The 13,587-nt window shown below is 32.8% G+C and overlaps 1 long non-coding RNA gene and 1 pseudogene across 2 annotated transcripts; one reads left to right on the top strand and one right to left on the bottom strand.

Annotated features, from left to right (window-relative positions):
* Positions 1-1,179: 1,179 nt before the first annotated feature.
* LOC142628022 (uncharacterized) lies at positions 1,180-3,251 on the top strand. 2 transcript variants are annotated; one of them, XR_012842974.1, is made up of 3 exons: positions 1,180-1,330; positions 1,420-1,646; positions 2,348-3,251. It is a non-coding gene; the product is annotated as an uncharacterized LOC142628022 (long non-coding RNA). The 2 variants fall into 2 exon arrangements; XR_012842973.1 differs by having other exon boundaries at positions 1,506-1,646; positions 2,348-3,249.
* A 1,835-nt stretch (positions 3,252-5,086) lies between these two features.
* On the bottom strand, positions 5,087-13,587 carry LOC142627876 (UDP-glycosyltransferase 87A1-like; annotated as a pseudogene).

Below are 13,587 nucleotides of genomic sequence, written 5' to 3'. Positions count from 1 at the left end.
CCATTTATACTTGCACTTAAATATGGCAACCAAGGTAGTAGAATTGTAGTCATCACACGTAAAAACATAGTTGCTAAGATCATAGGAAATGTGGACATAATCAATTTGGAGGTATTGTATAATGAAGATCGTTGGCTAATGTTTAGTAAAATAGCGTTTTTTGATAAGAACTCTAAGGAACATAAGCAACTTGAAGACCTTGGTAGGAAAATAGCAATGAAGTGCAAAGGCTTGCCACTTGCTACAAAGACTCTAGGGAGCCTCATGTGCTTCAAGAGAAGTAGAGAACAATGGAAGAATGTTTTAGATAGTAATTTGTGGGAATTAGAAGATATGGGAAGCACATGAGGCTCCAAATTGGACCAGCGGTACCTCTCATAACATATTTAAACCACTATAAAAGTAAACATCATTTTTTTTTTAAAGAAAATAAACATCAATTATAAGCCTTATAAATATGATGTTTACAATGTTGTAAACATCATATTTATAAGGCTTATAATTGATTTACTAATTAAAATAGGTGACATCAATAGTTGGAAAAAAATACTGTGCACCAAAAAAAAGGTTCTTTTTGTTATTATTATTTTTAATCACCTTTTTAATTTATTTTCATATTTACTTCCTCTTAACGACCCACTTCTTATACATTGCAATATCAGAGAAGCTACGTAAAACCCAAAAGAAGAATTCTTTAAACTTTCTAAGAATCATATTGGAGATTGCGGTCAAACATTTCATATCGCAAAATCTTAAAAGATTTGCAGGAAACCAAAAATATCTAAAGACTGAAACTAGGCCCTTATAAAAGATTCGGGCTTACTGTGAATTCGTGATTTTATTTTTAAAATAATAGTGAATTCATGTTGTGGGAACAAAAAATAGTAAACAATAAATTTAGAATCACAAAATATGTTAAAATGATGAAAGGACAAGTTGCTAATAAAATTAATAAAATACAATATCAATAATAGTACAAATTAGAACCAATAATAGTGTAATAAATTGTAATCGGAACACCATCAAATGATACAAAATAAAAAAGAAAAGAGAAGTACGGAATAGTTCATAATAAAAAAGATCATGACTTCTCACCAAAAATAATAATAATAATAATGACAGCATAAAGAATAGTGAAGTCAAGTGGGCCTGATAAAAAGCGAGAGCAGGGCCAAGTTAAAATCTCAGTTGGCTACATCATTTTCCGACTTTAATTTCCTATTTAATCACTTCTTTCATCAAGCAGTTGCGATGATCTGGGTGGCTGCCCTTGCTCAGGAAAAAAGATGAAGAAGAAGAAGAAGGCAATTCAATTCTGATGCACCTGAAGGTACCTTTATGTTCTTCTTTTTCTTCTTCTGATGCTATTGCATTTGCTTTTTAATCCATGCCCAACTACTTTTATTTCCATCCCTTTAGGGCCTAGGAATGTTTTGGTCCCAGTCAATCAGAACATCATGCAAAATATTCTTTCCTCATTTGGTTTGATTCAATCTTAACTTCAGGCGAAAGATAAGATCAATCTCAAAGAGGAAACCCTTTCAACGACGTCAAGAATTCAGTTGAGGAAGGAAATGAACATGATCTTGACACCACCACTCACAAGGGAAATTGAGGAAGATGATGCCTCCCAAATATATTATATGGTATATTTTTCCTTTAACTTCCATTTTGTCCGTTTGATGGTCAAATCCATACTTATTTCCTTTGTTTTTTTAAAATTCTCATAATTAAGGTGCTTTTCTTTTAGCCTTTTTAAGTTATCTACGAGGTATATTTGTGTGTGTAATCCTCATTATGTAGTTCTATATGATTCCAATAAAATAGCTCAACACCATTCCACCATGTGGTTATCTAAGTTTTAAATCATAGTCAACAAATTGGAAGTTATTGGGGATTAAGAGGTCTAGTCAAAGCTTACATTTTCCATATTGTTGTTTTTCAATTGCTGATTTTATCACAGTCACGCACTGTTTGGAATTTTGCTAAACCTCTAGCATCAATCAAATAAAATGCTACAGTGCTATAATGGTTATGTCAAGCACAGAAATTTACTACGATATTCAGTATGGTGGTGTACTAATTGAGAATTTGCTAGAATTTGTGGGTGGAAAATCAAAACACCATATTGATCTTGCGATGGGTTTGAGATTTAGACTATAATAAGGAAATAGAAGAGAAGTTTGCTGAATATTTTTAATTCTTAGAATCATTTTCATGTCAAAGTAAAATATTTCGTTTGATTTTCCATAATAAACCTGTTGAAATTTTTTATTTCTCAAGCTTTGCTTTTGTATTTTCTGTCCTTTGTCCTGAAGCTACGACCTTCTTTGTTGAACCTATGCAGTCTAAACTTATTGGAGAAGTGTAGCTTATGCTGGTGAAAATCATTAAGCAATGATGCACCTCATATAGCCATGTCTTACATTTTGGTGCAAGATAGCTAATTGAAAAGGCCCCATATGCAGAACGGAAAAGTTCTATATATCAAAACAACAAAGCTCTGTTTCTCTCCTCCCCGAAGCATTGTCCTTGTTTACAAAGTCATGGACACAAAAAGGCTTATAGATGAGGCTCCAATCAACATCCTGAATCTAACATATCATGGATGTCAAGAAGAAACAATGTCAAGCAGTGACATATGTAAATTCTTGTTTCCATGTTCTTTTGTTGTTTGAATGTGAATGACTGGTTATCAAGTTTGTCATCATAGATACGTGATTTCGAAAGTACATAGATTGCTTTTGTTAAGAGGAAAATTTTATTTGTATTCTTTCAAATTTCAGCTTTATGATCATTAACAACCAAACAAAAAATATTGCAGCTGAAAGACGTGCCGGAATCTTAATATTCTTGAATCAACCAGTTTGCTAAAGGTCAAGTCAACAATTTGGCTTTAGAAGCAGGTTGTTTGTATATTAAAATTGTTCGCATGTGCACTTTGTGTGGACCAGTAATCAAATAATCAAAAGAGCCTAAATGGCTAGTGCTGCTAATGTATATTCAATTGCTGTTGGTCCTGTTAGCTTGGTTCATGAAGGATTTATGCCTTGAAGTTGATTTGTAATTGTTATATAATCCTTTTGACATCTGAGGAGTTCGTACAGTGATTCAATTGCATCGTAGAGCTTGTGCAGTGTAGTGAGAATTTTGTATACATCAGTTACTCTCTTTTTTTCATTAGCAGTAGTAAACTCTTTTGTCATTTATGACTTTAGAGATTTGGAGAATGACAACCAGATTGGTTTAATAGCATTTCCCTAGAGATAGTGCCTGTTCAAAAAAAATGATTTTGATTTCATAAGGTTTCTAGTTAGGTGGTTGTATGTATGTCCCGGTCATAGGGAAACAGCAATTTCAACACTACATTTCGTTGGTCCCTATCCAAACGTTCCTTAATGGATTGGGCCAATTCCAACCTAGTATCAGATCAACAAAATTTTGGTCCACCATAAAAACCCAAATCTAAGTCCCACTTAAATCCATGGTTATTGCTGCTTCTTATTTAAATAAAGTGTTTTGTAGCTCTGTTTTATTTTAGGAACTAAAATTATATTTTCCATATTGATTTCTCGAAGGCAATCCTCTGTTTTTGAGAGGAGTCATTCTTCAACCTTGTACTTCACACATAGGGACTTCATTGCATTGCACCACCATAAGCGTCCGAGCAGTTTTGTAATTGGGAATTTACATCGGTAGTTGCGAATGGGACGTGCACCAATATATTAAACATTTCTGAACAAATTCTTTTTGCACAAACCTTTCATAAATATTGGCTTGTATAATCTGTTCCAGGGATTGATAGCCTTCCTGTCAACGTTGGCTACAAGGTACTCTCGTGGGTCCTTGAAGAACAGAATAACTTGAAATTATCATTGTCAACAAACTAGGCTAATTGTCATTTTGCAAATTCACGTCTTCTCACAATGCTTTTACAATCTGTCATATTCTATCTTATGAGGGCAGCGTCTATTAACCACTATCTATAACCTACAATGTACACACTTTTTAGTTCAAAAAATAAATTGTGTATGGTGTGGGCGATAAGGTATGTGAACTGAACTAATAATTACTCATCTTACAATATATATTGAGTCATTTATCAGTTTGTATTTCATCTTTTGTTCTAACCAATGCTTTTGGTATGAAACATTACAGGACCGTTCATGTAGTCTGTCACCTATTTTCAAGAAGAAAAATGGTATGACATGTCATTTAGTTCTAAAAGGCGGAGATGTAAACGACACCTAATATTTTCTTATTTTAAAAACTACTTGCAGTTTAGATTTCATGTTTAAAATGTGTAATTTTGTAATTCCAATCGAATTGGATCCAACCCATTTGGAACGGGTCTTGGGTTGGATTGACATAGTCCACAATTTGGACAATACATAATTTTTCTCTCTATTCTATCCTCTAGTGTGACTTCCACCCTAATTGGACTGCCATCCACATTTGGGACCAACAACAATAATAATTTGCCAATTGCCACTACAAATCAACTAAATGTTGCTGGCTATCGCTTACTGTTGTTGGCAACCACTTGTCTTGAGGTCCATCAAAATATAGAAGCTTGAAATTACAAAAATGCTAATTATTGTTACGAACATTGAGTTACACATTTTAGCTAAAATCATGTGTCCCGTATACATGATTTTCAGTTGTGTCCTGTATACATAGTATGCCATTAATCACCTTAAGCAACTTAAGGTCATAATTGCATTAAATGGGCTAAATCAACCATTTGCAAAAAACTCATTAGCACATTAACTTAGTTGAGATAATAGTATCATACATTTATTACTAATTCTATATTCATGTTCAACAAGTTAGACCAATTCAGAAAATTATTGAATAATCTAAGAGTACTATAAATGCATTCTCACATGAGTTGTGGGTTTCACATTAAATTTAATTAGTGGGACTCACAATTATATGAGAGGGGGGCGTACATATTTATGGTACTTTAAGAGTACCCAATAACTACCTCACCAATTCTCTTCTTGAAAAAAAAGTCACAAATTCCATATATTACAATCGCTACAATTCATCTGGTTATTGATGACAACAAAAATAACGAAACTTCTTAATGGTTGATATTGCCTTCTAAAAAGTCACTAACAAATGCATCCAAGTGAAAATCAAATGATCCACCTTTAGCAGTTGCTTGATCACACATTTTTAAGTTCTCTTGCTCTTTGCCTAGTTTCTTTTCCCTCACAACTTTCAAGATCCATAAACCTTTGTATGTGTTGTAATATGTCTTCTGTTGCCACCAATATTTCACTTCATATCTCTGCTCTCTTTACCCTCCACCCAATCTTCCTCAATTTTCCTACTGTTAGGAACTTGATCCAAAAATTAGGGAAAAGCAAGCATTGGAATGCCTGCATAAATAGTTTCTTGGACTGAATTGCATCCAGAATGGGACCAAAATCCACCTGCAGAAGGATGGCACAACACTCTTAGCTGGTCACACCAAGGCACTACCACCCTTTATCACCACCACAACTTTCTTTGAGCCTAGAAGCTTCCCCACGCACCACCCACAAGAACCGAACACCACTACTACAAAGCGCCACTGCGAATTCATCCATTTGGGTGCCTGAAAGCTCAAAAAAACTTCCAAATGAAACATACAAGACAGAGCCTGCAGGCTGAGAATCCAACCATTTTAGATAGTCAATAGTTGACGTAGTTGTAAAGAACTATGTTGATCAAGTTTTGGTTCCAAGTAACGGTTGGTAGGACCAATAGGGTACACAGGGAAAGGGAATGTTGCTTTCAAAGAGTCGAAGGCTTGAGCTCCAAGCTCATAGAAGGAATTAACAAGAAGATAGTGTGCTTTGGACACCATTGAAAAGCAATTCAAGATTTGTTCCATTCCCTTTGGGTTGTTTTCATGAAATACGATTCGTAGGTCTTCTAAATGAGTTGAAGAAATCCCGGGTATGTTTTCCACATGATTGTCTTCGTCATCTATCACACCAAAGAAGGACAAAATGAAGTCTTATGAAACCGACTAATATGCACTAATTGCAAATCAATCTTTTGCACTTGAAATAGGTGGGCTTAGTTGAAAAATCAAGGTGAATAGTTAGCCAGGAAGACGATGCTCTCCGTCTAAAATGAACCTATTTCATGGTTTGGATTAAATATTATAAATTTAAAAGTTAATCAATTGCTTTACCATTTAAAATTCTGTGCGGCAAATATATTGTTTGATCTAAGAAATAAAATGTACAGTGAAATGGATTCTCTCTTGTGATTTGAAACTAACATGCAAACCAATTAAATTTAATTTCTATGAGGTGTCCAACTAGTAAACATATACATTTATTAAAATTATAGTAAGGAAGTGGAGATTTTTCAAGTAATACCAGGGACATGAATAAAAATCTTTTGTCCCATATTGAATAGTCCATTTTATATATGCTCTACTAATTATAATTTGTCACATGTTTATATATAATAATAATAATAATAATAATAATAATAATAATAATAATAATCAAAATCAAAATCAAAATTTAAAATGAAAAAAAATGGACATATAGTAGAGTACAAAGTGGAACATAAGAGTAAAACATATGATTTTATTCCTGAGGACATCATTTTTCTAAAATGTTGACATGACTTATTGTGATTAGAGTGACATTAATTACTCTTATCTGAGTCCATCATTGACGCTACTTTTATTATGTTATATACCAATTATCGTCAAAGCCGACCCAATAGAATTTGACGCCTAAAGCAATGATTTTAAGTGAATTCCTATCTATATTCAGATATAAATTAAATAACATCTATTTAAATTTATATATCATAATTTTTTTTTATGTAAAAATTACTCTTCTTGATTTTGAAATACAAAATTATTAATTAAATTTTTGTATCTCTCTTTTAATTTGATAACAACTAATACACTCTTCTTACTTTTTGGCATAAAAATTATTGATCAACTTTATGGTCAATAATAATTTTTCATACTTTACTTACAACACTTTTTTTAATTAAATAGTTTAGGTTTTTAATTGGATTGACTTTTTATTGATTCAATATTCGGGTTCTTTATATATTCGTTAGTTAGGAAATGAGAAATTTGAACATTTGAACATTTTTTTGATAGAAACAACCTTATAAAAACAATTATTACATTACTCCAATTAGGTTTTTTTGTTAATTTTTAATTTATTTTAATAATGGTACCTATCATAACAAATTATGTTAGTAGCTATGAAAAAAGAATTACAAAAATATTGTGTCCCAAGGAAAGAGTGTATCATGTCACCTTCTGTTTGAAAGATTATCATTTTTAGAGAAAGTTTACGGGCCCAACTTTTTTTCTTTTGAAAATTTAATAGTTGCAATAGGAGAAAGTCATTTGAATCCTAAAAGTTTCTGTTGAAAATATTAGATTGTGCTAACCAGTTGAGCCATAAGACTCTTTGTTAGGACACAATTTTTGTACCATAATTTCTAGTGCAATTGTGATATATGCAATTGTGAATGAAAGAGTAAAAATGGTGAGTCAATCAATATAATAGTAATGGTTCTTAAATCACAGTCACATGTGTTAATAAATTGGGGCAAAAAATGTAAAGATGAGATCTGTTATTTTTATTTCTCACTAACATGCACTGTTACTAAAGGAAGTGCCTATAAAGTGAAGCGGCAAATGATGATGCTGTGTGAAAACATAATAACGATGAAGCATGGAGAAAAAAAAAGCCGATATGCTCCAAAGCGAGGCAATTGGAATTTCCTTTCGAATCGCAAAGTCTAGTGGCCACTGCAGCTCAAAGTCAGCTATGATTCTGTACGTTTTAGACCCCTATAAAACTAGATTGTTTAACTAAATTAATTAACCAAGTGAATACTTAGGTTTATTATTCAGATCTAAATTAAAACAAAACAATCATGTCATGCAAAGCAGTGGAAATATAAAGAATACAATGATATGATGACTCAGAAAAACCAAACCAGTAAAAAACCTTGGGAGGATTTGACCTAACTATCATCAAGGTAAAACAGCAAATCCACTATGAAAGAATTGAAGTTTGTACGATAGCAACTTAGATCACTAACACCCTATTACTACCTCGAGTAGAAAACTTACTATCACGACCCCATGATAACTCCGAGTCCACGGACTACTTCTTTCGTTGGCCTTTGCAAAACACAAACACCCACGTTTGTGACTTTGAGATCCCACTCAAAGGTTTAGCAACACAAACTCTCCTGTTTGTGACTCCAAGACCACCCTTAAAGGTTTAGATCATCAGCACCTTTGATGACTAAAGAATGCAGCAACTTCTACAACACCGGATCTTGAGATTTTTCAAATAATAACACCAGTAGAAGATATGAGAAAGCTTTTTAGGAACAAAACCCTAAATAAAAAGAGGCACAAGATGCACTATAATCTCTCTAAAAAAACTTTGAAAACTCTCACTAGGGTTAGCTTATAATGTCCTTTAAATACTGGAAAAAACGGCTCACGATTTGGGCTTCAAACGGTCAAGTTATAGTCTTCTTACGTTTGTTGATTTTCGCTGATATGCGACTTTCGATCGATTGAGTACCAATCGAATGCCTTTCGATCAATTAAGTACCAATCGAGTACCAATCGAACGAAACAAATTGTTACTTAATTTGTTTCATCCCGAACATGAGTTTTTTGCCTTGGACTTCACTGCAGACCATTCTAAACCAATGAGACTTAGTTTTTATCATGGTTTGCCATACAAACTCAAAACCTAATAATCCCCCCTTTGGCAATCCATGACAAAACACACTTACAACATAATGTCCATATACAATAAAATGCCCAAATACATCACAATTCCCAATCTAAGACTTCTAACCTAGAAGTTGCAAGAAGAGGTAGAAGGTCTTGATCAGAATGTACCTGTCTTTCCTGAAAACACTCAACAGAACACATAAACGCATGTGTGGAAAGAAAGGTATATAAATAGTAATATGAAACACAATTTAAAAACAAAAGTAAATTCTAACTCTCCCTCTAAGTTAGATACATCAAAAAAAATTTATATTCTCCCCCTTTCAAAAACAATTTTATCTTCCCCTAAACAAAACATTTTAAAACCTTTTTAAACAAGATTCCCACATTTCATCTATTTCTCCCCTTTTTGTCACGTGTTGACAAAGACAACTCAAACAATGAGTAAACAAAAAAAATACACAACAAAAATCAAGAGACAATAGAGAATCAAGGAAACAAATGAATCCAACTCTATAGAGAATAGAGAAAACTCCCCCTATGAAAAGCAAAGGTAAAAAAAACTTTTCTCCCCTTATAAAAATAGGAAAAGCAAAATAAGTTTTGGGAAAAAAACAGTTTTGGGGAAAATTTAGGAGGTGAGGAAAAATAAAAAGACACAAACCAAACTCAAAAATTGAGTTGAGGATACACATAAAAAAAAAAATTTTCTGTTTTAATAAATGCAAACTTGACACTATGTGACGTATAAACAATTGCATGAGTAGAGAAAATATTTTCACATTGATTATCCATCATATCTCTTAAGAAAAATATTTTCTATAGTTCACACGTAAAAACAGCATATACTAGAAAGTACAAATGACTTAAAAATTAATCAATCAAATTTTAAATCAAGTTGAGTACCCAATTTAGCAAAGCGTATGCATGGTATGTGTGAAAACAATGAGAGATACGATTGTTAAACTGCAAGATGGATACAGAAAACAATGCAATGCAATGCATGTGCATCCTAAACATAAATGATGCATGAAAAAAATTTGGTCAAAAACTTAGAAACTGAAAATTTTTCAATTTCGATAGATCGAGCTTCATTCAAATACCAATCGAGTCAAGCAGAAAGTCATGATTAAAAATCAAGGGATTTTTGATTGGTCAAAAAATAGATTTGATTGATCGAAATCCTGGAAAACAAATTTTTTGAAAAAACAGCAATAGATTTTTTCAGAAATCACTCAAACCAAGTTATTTCATGGATGAAATGCATGCGAATGAGTTTAAAAGTTTTTCAAAAAACATGAGTTTTCAATCTAGAACTTCAAAACAAAGCTTTGTAATCATTAAAAACATAATTTTTGCCAACCCTTAAACATATTTTGCATCAAACACCATAGAAAACGTAATCTTGGATGACCACAACAAGATCACACACAATAACATGTACAAAGTTTAGCAAAGAGTAACTTATGTAGTGTGTGCAACTATCAAAAAGCTTGAGATACATGTGAGGTGATATGTGAATAACAATTAAGTACAATTTCTACAAAACCTATCACATACATTTAAAAAAGACTATCCTTTAAAGAGTTACATCATATAACTCCCACATCTCTTAGAATAAAAGCTTGCAATCATGTAAGTTTCTTGATTTACCTCATAATGCACACACTAATTTTATTTATTTTGAAACTTATTAAAATAGTCAAGATAATATACACACCAATTTTATTATTTAAAATGAGGCTACACCTTATGTTCTTTTTGTGCATGTGCTACATTTTCTCAATTACAAAATCTTACAATATGCACTAAGGTGTTCATGATTGGCTAGTAAACAGTAGTGAGATGGTTATTTATGTTTTTCTCATTAAGTTCAAGTCCGACAATCAAAGGCATGTAACTTCAAGATCAAGACAAAATGATCAAAAACTATAAATATCTTCCCACACAACATGCACTACAATACTCAAACTAGTAAAGTGCAATAAAATAAGCCCATCTAAGCTAAACAGAGTACATAAACAAGTTATGTAAAGATAATATGGCAAACCTTGATTACAAATCCATGATATGTGATACAAAACACAAAAATCTTTTTGGTTTAAAAAAATTTATGACTAAAACTAAATGCACACATTATGCTTAATGTATAAAATGCAAATGCAATGCATGACAATGCAAAACTAAGCTATAGAGGGTACAAAAATAAGAAATATTAATTTCTTAATTAACCCATGAATACATATACAAACTAGTACATACTTATACAAGATTAGAAATAACTTAGCACATATATAACATATACTATTTAAGTTTCTCCACAATGTCAAGCATGTTCTAAATAAGAGAGAGATATTCTAATTCATGTATTCCTCAAAACAAATAAAACAAGACACAAAGTAAAATATTTTTGTCTTTTTGAAATTTTTCAATGTTTTTGAATAATCAAAACAACCTAAGAAAATAAAACAACCAAAAACTAAAAGAAAACATGTCCACAAATAATTGAAAGAATTAAAACTTGGACAAATAAGTAACACTCACCTTAGAGAATCTTTTCTCACCCACATAGCACGAGTCTTCGGCTTTGTAGGTGAAAATCCATGAGAAGCAGAGTGTATTCGAGGGGTTACACCAATCTTCTGAGAAAGACTAAAATCCTGCAATTTCCTTTCACAAGCCAACAAGCTCAAATTTTTTAAAAGAATATGAAACAATTTATATGGACTTATGGCAGGAGAAATATCATCGCATATCCTAGATTGAAATACAGAATGTTTAAATTTCAATTTATGACAATTAGGACGAATTTGACCGGAGACACCACAAAAGTGACAAATAGGAACAAATTTAGGAACATCAGTATTCCTAACAGCAAATCTAGTCTCAGATTTTGGTTTTTGCCTCAACAAATAACAATTTGGTCTAATATGACCAACAACACAACAAAGATGACAGGTAGGCACAAAAACAGATTTCTTATCCTCTCTAATAGTAGGTTTAGACTTAGGTGTAGAAACTTCAGCGTCTACATCAAAACTTTTACCTTTATCTAACCTAGCAAAATAAGCTTTTTCTTTATTATTTCTCTTGAAATGAGGGATATAAACTCTTTTAGTTTTAGGCTGAAGAGAAACAGAAACACTTCTGTTATCAACAGCAGGCTTGGTACTAGTTAAATTTTCAATTTTAGCCTTACATTTAACCAACTCTTGCTCCAAGTTTTTATGTTCTCATCTTGAAAGGAAATTTGATTTCTCAAAAATTCATTCTTTTTATTAGATTCATCTAATCTAACAACCAATTCCTCTTTTTCAAGACTAGCCAATTCTAACTCTTCCTTGAATTTCTTAGCAATTTTCATATATTTCAATAATTCCTTACGAAGAGTTTCACAGGCATCAATAAGATCAACAGAAACAACAGTGTCCTTTTTATTTAAATCATCACAATAAAAAAAAGTAAGACACTTATCCATGATAACAAGGATCAAGGATCAATTCTTAGATCAAAAGATCTACACACTAGAACTAACCTGCTCTGATACCATTTGTACGTTTTAGACCCCTGTAAAACTAAATTGTTTAACCTAATTAATTAACCAAATAAATACTGTGGTTTATTATTCAAATCTAGGTTAAAAAAAACAATCATTTCATGCAAAGCAGCGGAAATATAAAGAACACAATGATATGATGACCCAGAAAAACCAAACCGGTAAAAAACCTAGGGAGGATTTGACCTAGCTATTCTTAAGGTAAAACAACAAATCCTTTATGAAAGAATTGAAGTTTGTACGATAGCGACTTAGACCACTAACATTATATTGCTACCTCGAGTAAAAAACTTACTACCACGACCCCATGATAGCTCCGAGTCCACAGACTATTTCTTTCTTTGGGCTTTGCAAAACGCAAACACCCACGTTTGTGATTTTGAGATCCCACTCACAGGTTTAGCAACACAAACTCTCCTGTTTGTGACTTTAAGACCACCCTTGAAGGTTTAGATCATCGGCACCTTTGATGACTAGAGAAGGCAGCAACTTCTACAATACTAGATCTTGAGATTCTTCAAGTAATAACATCGGTAAAAGATATGAGAGAGTTTTTTAGGAACAAAACCCTAAATACAAAGAGGCACAAGATGCACTCTAATCTTTCTAAAAAAAATTCTGAAAACCCTCTCTAGGGTTAGCTTATAATGTCTTTTAAATACTGGAAAAAACGGCTTACGATTTGGGCTTCAAACGGTCAAGTTATGGCCTTCTTACACTTGTTGATTTTTGCTGATATGCGACTTTCGATCGATTGAGTACCAATCAAATGCCTTTCGATCAATCAAGTACCAATCGAGTACCAATCGAACGAAACGGATTGTTACTCAATTTTTTTCATCCCGAACATGAGTTTTTTGCCTTGGACTTCACTGTAGACCATTCTAAACCAATGAGACTTAGTTTTTGTTATGGTTTGCCAATATTACAAACTCAAAACATAACATATTCTATCCACCGGAGGGTCCAGTCGATCTAGGAGTTCTTCAAGGGGAGCTTCCATTTTCGCCTTCACCACTTCATTGAAGGGCCCAAAGTCACCCATTTTTTCACGCTCGACCATGTTAGGGATGGTAGCGTAGCGAATGGTGTTGTTACTGTTATCATTTGGCTTGCTAGGGTTGGAGCCACAGATGCAGTTGAGCCACTCTTCCGTGACAACGAAGGTGATGAGAATTCCATGGCCTTGTTTTGAAGATAATGACTTGCAAACACCCATCATGGCGTTGATGTGGCCTTGGCATGGGAAAGGTATCGCGGCCACGTGCCGGACGGTGATTGATTCCAT

This window comes from Castanea sativa, chromosome 3 (assembly GCF_040712315.1).
Source record: "Castanea sativa cultivar Marrone di Chiusa Pesio chromosome 3, ASM4071231v1".
In the NCBI taxonomy this organism is placed as follows: Eukaryota; Viridiplantae; Streptophyta; class Magnoliopsida; order Fagales; family Fagaceae; genus Castanea; species Castanea sativa.
The sequence above is the reverse complement of the archived record's forward strand: the minus strand, read 5'-3'. Positions and strand labels throughout refer to the sequence as shown.